This window comes from Anomaloglossus baeobatrachus, chromosome 5 (assembly GCF_048569485.1).
Source record: "Anomaloglossus baeobatrachus isolate aAnoBae1 chromosome 5, aAnoBae1.hap1, whole genome shotgun sequence".
Classification (NCBI taxonomy): Eukaryota; Metazoa; Chordata; class Amphibia; order Anura; family Aromobatidae; genus Anomaloglossus; species Anomaloglossus baeobatrachus.
The window spans coordinates 162,707,317-162,716,481 of record NC_134357.1 but is presented as its reverse complement, the minus strand read 5'-3'; positions in this window follow the sequence as shown (position 1 = coordinate 162,716,481).

The window sequence follows — 9,165 nt, the reverse complement described above, 5'->3', positions numbered from 1 at the left end:
CCAAGGAAAAGGTTTGCCATGGATGGTGCGCAGCGAGCGCCCATTGCCACGCCAGATGTTTGTCGATAAAAAACACTGTCAAATGTGAAGTAGTTGGGTGAAAGGATAAATTCTAGAAGATCCATAATGAAAGAGTTGTGAAATCTGAGTTATCTTTCTGATCCAAAAAATACCCCACCGCTTTGATACAGTCCTGGTGCAAAATGTTTGAATATAAAGATTCAACATCGAAGGTGACAATAAGGGTACCTTCCACCAGAGCAATATTTCTAGTGCTTTTTTGATAAAGTGAGTGGTATCCCTTATGTACGATGGAAGAGACTGTACCATGGGCTGCAAGAAAAACTCATGATAGGAACACACCTTTCACACAAACTACCCATACCTGACATAATGGGGCGGCCAGCTGGCTGGTGCAGATCTTTGTGGACTTTTGGCAGTAGATAGAATGTTGACACAGTTTGTTTTGACACCCAGATGAAATCCTTTTCCTTCTTGGTGATAATCCTCATGTCCAAGGCCGATTCAAGTAGATGTTCCATTTTGCTATGGAAAATAGATGTGGGATCAGAGGGTAACCTATAGTGTTGAGCGAGTATGCTTGTCACTACTCGGTACTCGCACGAGTATCACTGTACTCGGGCTACTCGGCGGGGACCGAGTAATCTCGCGATACTCGTGCTGTACTCGTGGTCTTCATCCCTGCATGTTGGCGCTCTTTTGAGACCCAGCCCTCATGCAGGGATTGGTTGGCAGACCACTGCAATGCCACAACCCTGTTAGTTGTGGAATTGTGATTGGTCGGCCCGCACAGCGTGACCGAGCCTTTATACCGGCGGGCACGCCGTGCTCTGCACACAGCCATCCAGACAGTCAGTGCAGGGAGAGTGTTGCTGCTTCAGGTAAAGGTTTGCGGCCCTTTATAGTTATTTCCGTAGCAGGGCTGCAAACAGTGTGACCAGAAGTCCTTTTCAGGACTCTTGTAGTTGTATACAGGCAGGCAGGGTATAGCCGAGTCGGAGTACAGGAGAAGAGTCCTTCTCAGTACTATTGTTGCTGTATACAGGCAGGGCAGGCAGGGTATAGCCAGGTCGGAATACAGGCTAGTGACCAGAAGAGTCCTTCTCAGGACTATTGTTGCTGTATACAGGCAGGCAGGGTATATAGCCATTCCTAGTGGTGACCGTATACCAGCCTTCATCATATCTGGGGCTGGTGTACACAGTCTAAAACAGTCCTGATAGTGTCAGACTTCTCAGTAATTGTCGCTCCTAAAAACCTGTTAGGTTCTTATTGCGTCCATGCTTGCATTTAAAAACCGCACGTGTGTGGCAGTCAGTGGCAGCGTACAGGTGCGGTTAATTGCGTTTTGCATAAACTATTATATAACGCACAAGTCTAGTGAATAATACACGTCAGCAGTGTCTGATAGTGTCAAACTTCTCAGTAATTGTCGCTCCTAAAAACCTGTTAGGTTCTTATTGCGTCCGTGCTTGCATTTAAAAACCGCACGTGTGTGCCTGTCGGTGGCAGCGTACAGGTGCACTTAATTGCGTTTTGCACAAACTATTATATAACGCACAAATCTAGTGAATAATACACGTCAGCAGTGTCTGATAGTGTCAAACTTCTCAGTAATTGTCGCTCCTAAAAACCTGTTAGGTTCTTATTGCGTCCGTGCTTGCATTTAAAAACCGCACGTGTGTGGCAGTCGGTGGCAGCGTACAGGTGCACTTAATTGCGTTTTGCACAAACTATTATATAACGCACAAGTCTAGTGAATAATACACATCAGCATAGCATTGCAATATGCGCAAGGGCGTTGGCAACGAACAAGGAAGTGGACGTGATGGTGGTGCAGGCAGAGGCCGAGGTCGTGTGCAAGCTCTAATTTCGCCACAACAAAGGGCCACATCTACTCGCTCGCACGTCCTGTCCAAAATTCTTGGGGACCGCAGCAGTACACCGCTCTTGAACCAAGACCAGTGTCAACAGGTTGTTAGTTGGATAGCGGATAATGCTTCCAGTCAGATTGGCACCACCACAAACACTCTGTCTTCCACACGGTCAAGTGTCAGTAGCCGTGATACTGCACCGCACATTTCAGAACCTGATCCTCCTTCCTACCACCAGGCCGAGTACACGTCCACGGACATTACTGATCCCACACTTGGACACTCGGAAGAGCTGTTCACGTTTCCATTCGAACATTCTGGCCTCTCGCAAGCTCCTGTTGAAGTGGGTCATGAGGAGATCTTATGTACAGATGCCCAAATATTTGAGCAGCCACGTTCTCACGAAGTTGGCAACGTGTCTCAACAAGGGGTGGACGATGATGAGACACAATTGTCAGGAAGTCAGGAGGGGGAGCAGGGTGCGGAAGAGGAAGACGACGTGGTGGATGATCCAGTAACTGACCCAACCTGGCAGGAGGATATGCAGAGCGAGGACAGCAGTGCACAGGGGGAAGGAGGCATAGCATCCCAACAGGCAGTAAGAAGCAGGGTGGTGGCCCCAGGCAGAAGTCAGGCAACCGTTCCCCGGAACAACAACACGACACAAGGTGCCTGTACAAATGTTAGGTCTTCCCGAGTCTGGCAATTTTTTAAGTTGGCTCCAGATGATTCTAAAAAGGCCATTTGCAACACCTGCCATGCCAACATCAGCAGGGGTACCAAAACTAGCAGCCTGACCACCACCAGCATGATCAGGCACATGTCAGCCAAGCACCCGACTTTGTGGGATGTACAACAGAGTCGAGGAGCAGTGATTGCTGATATCACTGCTACGTCTTCGCTTGTTGTGCATGCGAGCCAATCCCCTGTCCATAATGCCCGCGAACAAGCCTCCTCTGGCCCTGCACCTGCAGTTGCCCACGCAGAAATAACACCATCATCAAGCACGTCCTTGTCCCAGCGCAGCGTTCGGTTATCCATTCAGCAAACCTTTGAACACAGGCGCAAATACACTGCCAACGCCCCACATGCCACACTTCTAAATGCTAACATTTCGCGACTGCTTGCGCTGGAAATGTTGCCTTTTAGGCTGGTGGAGACAGAAGCATTCCGCGACCTGATGGCGGCAACTGTCCCACGTTACTCGGTCCCCAGCCGCCACTATTTCTCCGTCCCCGCATTGCATAACCACGTGTCACAAAACATCACACGTGCCCTGAACAACGCTGTTTCACCCAAAGTCCACCTAACCACAGACACGTGGACAAGTGCTTGTGGGCAAGGCCGCTACATCTCGTTGACGGCACACTGGGTTAATATTGTGGAAGCTGGGACCCAGTCTGAGCGAGGGACGGAACACGTCCTTCCCACACCAAGGTTTGCAGGCCCTACCTCAGTCAGGGTTTCACCCACACTCTACAGCTCCGGAATGTCATGCTCTTCAGCCTCCTCCTCCTCCTGCGCATCCTCATCCACTTTACCCTCCACACCAGTCCCAAACTGGAAGCACTGCAGCACTGCCTCGGCGAAGCGGCAACAGGCTGTGCTGAAGCTAATCTGCATAGGTGACAAACCCCACAATGCAGAAGAGGTGTGGACAGCTCTGAAACAGCAGGCAGATCACTGGCTCACACCTCTGAACCTAAAGCCAGGAAAGGTCGTGTGTGACAATGGCCGGAACCTTGTGGCGGCTTTGAGGCGAGGCCAGCTGACACATGTTCCATGCGTGTCCCATGTGCTCAACCTCGTGGTTCAGCGGTTTCTAAAGTCATACCCAGAGCTGTCTAATCTGCTGGTAAAAGTTCTCCGCCTGTCTGCACATTTTCAAAAGTCACCTACTGCTTCAGCCGGCCTTGCCGGCTTTCAGCGCCGTTAGCATCTTCCGGCTCACAGACTGGTGTGTGATGTCCCCACGCATTGGAATTCAACTCTGCACATGTTGGTCAGGATATGCGAGCAGAAGAGGGCAGTTGTTGAGTACCTGCATCACCTAAGCCGTCGGGAAATGGGTCAAACTCCACACATAACACCTGAGGAGTGGAGATGGATGTCCGACCTATGTACCATCCTCCAAAACTTTGAGGACTCCACCAAGATGGTGAGCGGCGATGACGCCATTATTAGTGTCACCATACCGCTTCTCTGCCTTCTAAAACGGTCTCTGCTCAAAAACAAACATGATGCATTGCGGGCGGAGCGCGAAGAGTTGGAGCAAGAAACAGTAGTGGGTGTGGGTGATAACACACAGCCCAGCCTTGTCTCATCACAACGTGCAGTGGAGGACTATGACGAGGAGGAGGATGAAGACATGGAGCAACTCTCCGGCCAAATTGAGGATATGACATGCACACCAGTCATATCCTCGGTTCAGCGTGGGTGGCCAGAGGACAGGGTAGATGAGGAGGAGGAGGAGGAGGAGGAGGACAGCATGTTCAGTCATTGTGTTGGTCAGGATACTGAAGTGACAGCTGTTAAGAGTCTGGCGCACATGGCTGACTTTATGGTAAGCTGCCTGTCTCGTGACCCTCGCGTTAAGAGCATCTTGGCCGACAATCATTACTGGTTGGTAACACTGTTAGACCCACGCTACAAGGAGAACTTTATGTCTCTTATTCCCGAGGCGGAGAGGTCAGCCAAAATGCAGCAGTTCCAGAAGGCCATAGTCACGGAAGTAGGCAAAGCATTCCCCTCACAAAACGCTAGCGTAATAGGTCAGGAATCAGTGGACAACCAAGGCGTACAGCCAAGAAAGGCGCAAGTCCAATCCGCCAGAGGTAGGGGAACAGTCTTTAAGATGTGGGACAGTTTTCTCAGCCCCTCACGTACCACAGCCCCTGAGGTGCGGGGTAGTGCCACAAGAAATCCTAAGTTTGCCCAGATGCTCAAGGAGTACCTTGCAGATCGAACAACTGTACTCCGACATTCCTCTGTGCCTTACAATTATTCGGTATCCAAGCTGGACACGTGGCATGAATTGGCTCTCTACGCCTTGGAAGTCCTGGCCTGCCCTGCTGCTAGCGTTTTGTCAGAGCGTGTTTTTAGTGCTGCAGGTGGAATCATTACAGATAAACGCACCCGCCTGTCAACTGAAAATGCTGACAGGCTGACTCTGATCAGGATGAACAAGGGTTGGATTGGGCCAGACTTCACCACACCACCAGCAAATGAGAGCGGAATTTAAATTTTGTAACGGGAATTTGCCATGTACCTCCACTCACCCATGGGTACACACTTCTGGACTTTGGATAATCGCTGGACTGCTCCTCCTTCTTCTCATGCGCCACCATGATGACCGTTACAATACTTAGGCCGTTGTTTCAGGTATACCCCCAGTGGTAAATTTTTTTGCCCATCCTTTCAGAATGGACATTACAACGACAGGAGACCCGCTCCTTTGCAATGGGAACAATGTTTTGAGGCCCTCATGCATATCTCTATCCAGGGACAATGTGGAGCTTCCCAATTTTTGGCTGCCCTGCCAAAGGGCTATACTACAATAGACCCACTTCCTTACAATGGGCAATTCAGGTTTACAGGCCCTCATGCACGTCTCTATCCAGGGACAATGTGGAGCTTCCCAATTTTTGGCTGCCCTGCCAAAGGGCTATACTACAATAGACCCACTTCCTTACAATGGGCACTTCAGGTTTACAGGCCATCATGCACGTCTGTATGCAGGGGCATTGGTGAACCTCACAATTTTGGACTGCCCTGGCAAAGGAAAATACTACAAAGACTCACTTTCTCAAAATGGGCACATTAGACTCAAGATGCCTTCATGTACGTCTCTTCTCAGGGACATCGGAGTGCCACACAATGTTTTCACGTAAAATCTTTCATGTAATCTCAAAAAGTAACATACACCAGCTCTATCTCACTATTGGGTATGTGCCCTTAACATTTCCGCCATGAAAATTCATTTTGGTGTCATTTTGGAAGGTTTTCTGGCGAGTCCGTAAAAATGGCGTAAAACTCGGATAAAATTGTTCAAAGCTGTGACTTTTGAGTGATAAATGCTTCAAGGGGTCTTCCCCATGCTGTCGCCATGTCATTTGAGCACTCTTCTGAGACTTTTGTGACATTTTTAGGGTTTCTACATGCTGCCGGGGGTAATTTCAGAAAAATACTCGTGTCTCCCATAGGATAACATTGGGCTCAGTGCTCGGGCCGAGTACACGAGTATCTTGGGATGCTCGCCCCGAGCCTCGAGCACCTGAGCTTTTTGGTACTCGCTCATCACTAGTAACCTACAATAAAATTGTGGATTCAGGAGCTATCACCTTGCCTCACTGAGATACATGTCAATAGGCCATAATACAACATTTCCCCTTTTATCAGCCTCCTTTATTATGAAGTTCTTATTATCTCTCAATTCCCTTATAGCTCTTCTCTCACTAAAGCTTAAATTATGACCAAAGCAAGGGTTATCTGAGAGTTTCATGATATCCGCCTAGTTCAAAAAATAAATTTACAGACGGAATCACAGAAAGAGGGGGTGAGGCAACGGATTTGTTCCTGAGTGGATACACTGACCTACCTACCTACTTGCAGGTTCAGTCTCATTGAGTAAGTCCAGAAGGTCTTGGAGCACCTTTCGGTCAGTATCATTAAGGGAATCAAACATAGTCAGTTCTTTATAGATGGCATGAAAAAGTAATCTCCTACAAAAAAGATATACATCTTTAATGAGAGTGAATTTATCCACAGAGTTGGTGGGGGAAAATGTAAGACCTCTCTCCGAAATGCTTAGTTGTTATCTGGTAAGAATGATCAGATAAATTAATTACCTGTAAGGTACCACCCACAACTTGATGTTCAGCCGCCATTGGATCCAGATCCACTCCAGAGGTAGGTAAAACACCTATCTGTACTGGGAGGATCGCTTGTTGGCATCTCTCCAGGCCGCATTCCTGTAACCCATTCCTTCCGTCTTGGGTTTCTTCTGACCCCGCCGGGTGCGGTATCTCCGTTGCAGTTTTCTGATGTTAAAAAAAATCCCTTTCGCTAGTACTATCCCCATTTGGAGCAACAGAAGAATTAATCCTTGAACCAGCGGCTCTACTATGCCTCCATCTGAAGGCCGTTTGCCTGGAAAAATCAATATGATCCCTGGCAAATTTTCTCTTCTTCCCATCAATGATATTATGCTCATATTTATCTAAATCGGCACCCAGACGTACTTGAAAGGGACGAACAAGACTCTCCAAGTCATATTTAGACAATTTTGATTCAAGTAATTTGATATTGGCCTTTGTGCTAGTGTACTGCCCCGCGCTCGGCTGCTGCCGATCCGGGCTCGTTGGTGGGTGGCTCGAGCACCCCCAGACCCGGGGTCACTTTGCTTTGAAAGGGTGCTGACGCTACTTAGGGGGTTGGTGGGTAGGTGTACGGCCGGAGCCGTGTTTGAGTTCGTGATGCCACCCACGGGATGTGGTGAAGGTGTAGACACCACCGCTGCGGTTACCCAGGGGAGATGGTGATGCAGCAAGATGTTAACCCCTCCGTGGGCAGGGGTGATGGCCCCAAGACCCGTTGGGGAGAGTAGCTGGGCAGTGCAGGGAGGTGCGCGGCCGGATGGCACTGTTGTACTCACTGTTATTGACACACACAAGTCTCTGGTGAACAAAGTTGATGGTGGTCGGTGCCCGCAGCCGGCTGCGTCTGGTCCCCCACCCGGTTCGGTGGTCTTTGCCTTTCTCCTGCACCGTGTAATGTATGTGTAGACTGCCTGCGCTTCAGAGACGGGAGTCTGCTCCCCGGCTTTGTATAAGTTGGAGGAGCCCGTTTGCCCGCAGACACTGGCCCGTTTGATCTCTCTGCCTGTGCAGTGGCTTTCTATCCCTCTCGGTGGGCTGTTGTCTTCAGTCGGGACTTGGGTGGGAAAGGACCTATAGTCCTGACCGCAATCAGTGAATTAACTCAGTCCAGTGGATTCTGGACTTCGTTTCTGGGTCTGAGTACCCCCCTGTGTGCTCAGGTTTCCGAGTCGGTTCCCCGGGTCGGTACCGGCGGGCCACCGTATGCCTTCTAGACACGGTACCAGGGCTCCGACCCCGGCACCTGTCAGACTCCTTCACTCCTCTCAAACTAATCTGGACTGAACTGTCTGTGTTTCCTGCCTCAGGCCCTCTGAACTCCTCGGTGGGCGTGGCCAACCGCCTGGCTCCACCCCTGGTGTGTTGATTAAGCGCTGAGGGAAGTGACTAGGGTTTTTGGTTTGGCTGGTGTTACCTTGTGTGGGACTGGTGTTGGGCGGGGCGCTATCTGTGACTATCTGGCTAGTCCAGGGCATCACACTCCCCCTTGGTTAACTTCAGATCGTCCGTGGGCTATCCGACCACCACCGTTTATTTTTCTGAACTGAAAAAGATAAAACAGTGAACAAGCATACTAACATATTTACAATTATGGAAGCTTTTGTTTCTTCCCTTGCGGGAGGCATGTTGCTTTAACATTGCAAACATATAAAAACACATTTTTATTAAACCAGGAACGGGACGGGAATGGGTCCTTTCAGTTGCCCACCCAAACAAACCTGAACCTTGATGCTGCCTCTAAAAACAGGTCAGCACCCCTTTTCCCCAGTCCAGGAATTGGGTTTGGGTCCGGGTATTGCCCGAAGGGGCGGGGTACAAAGTTCCATACCCGGCAGTCTCTCAGAGGCCCCATGTCCAGGGGACCCCTGACCCGGTGGGTAGTCACCGGTTGCAATGGTGACGGGACCTCGGCTTCCTCTGCCGCAGGCCCTTCCTCCAACCAGCTTCCCCGGGGGCTGCAGGACATGAAAGGGTAGTCCGGGATTATTTAAAACTCTCCTGCCAGAGCAGCTTCATCGGCAACTTTCCCACAGTCCACCACAGGGCAGCACGGGTCCCCAATGCCACATTCACTCACGATGACACTGTCCAGAAAGACCCCGTCTTCTACTGCCTGCAGTGCGGGTACGGTAAACCGGGCTCTGTAACCTGAACTGTCCTTGCTCCAGCTTAACTAGCTTGCCATACTCCACCAGGGGCTCCTACCCCTGATGGCGCCCTCTGGGACTCCAACCGCAGCGGCGTTCAACAAGTCGGGCAGCTTTTCTTTCCCTTCCACCCAGTGTGCTGGATGGCATCTCCCGGGAACTTGGGGACGTTCAAAGGGTTAAGAGTCTATTTTAGCAGGAGCAGGTGCTGTACTTTTCAACTTTTTAACTTTCAACTTCGGGGGT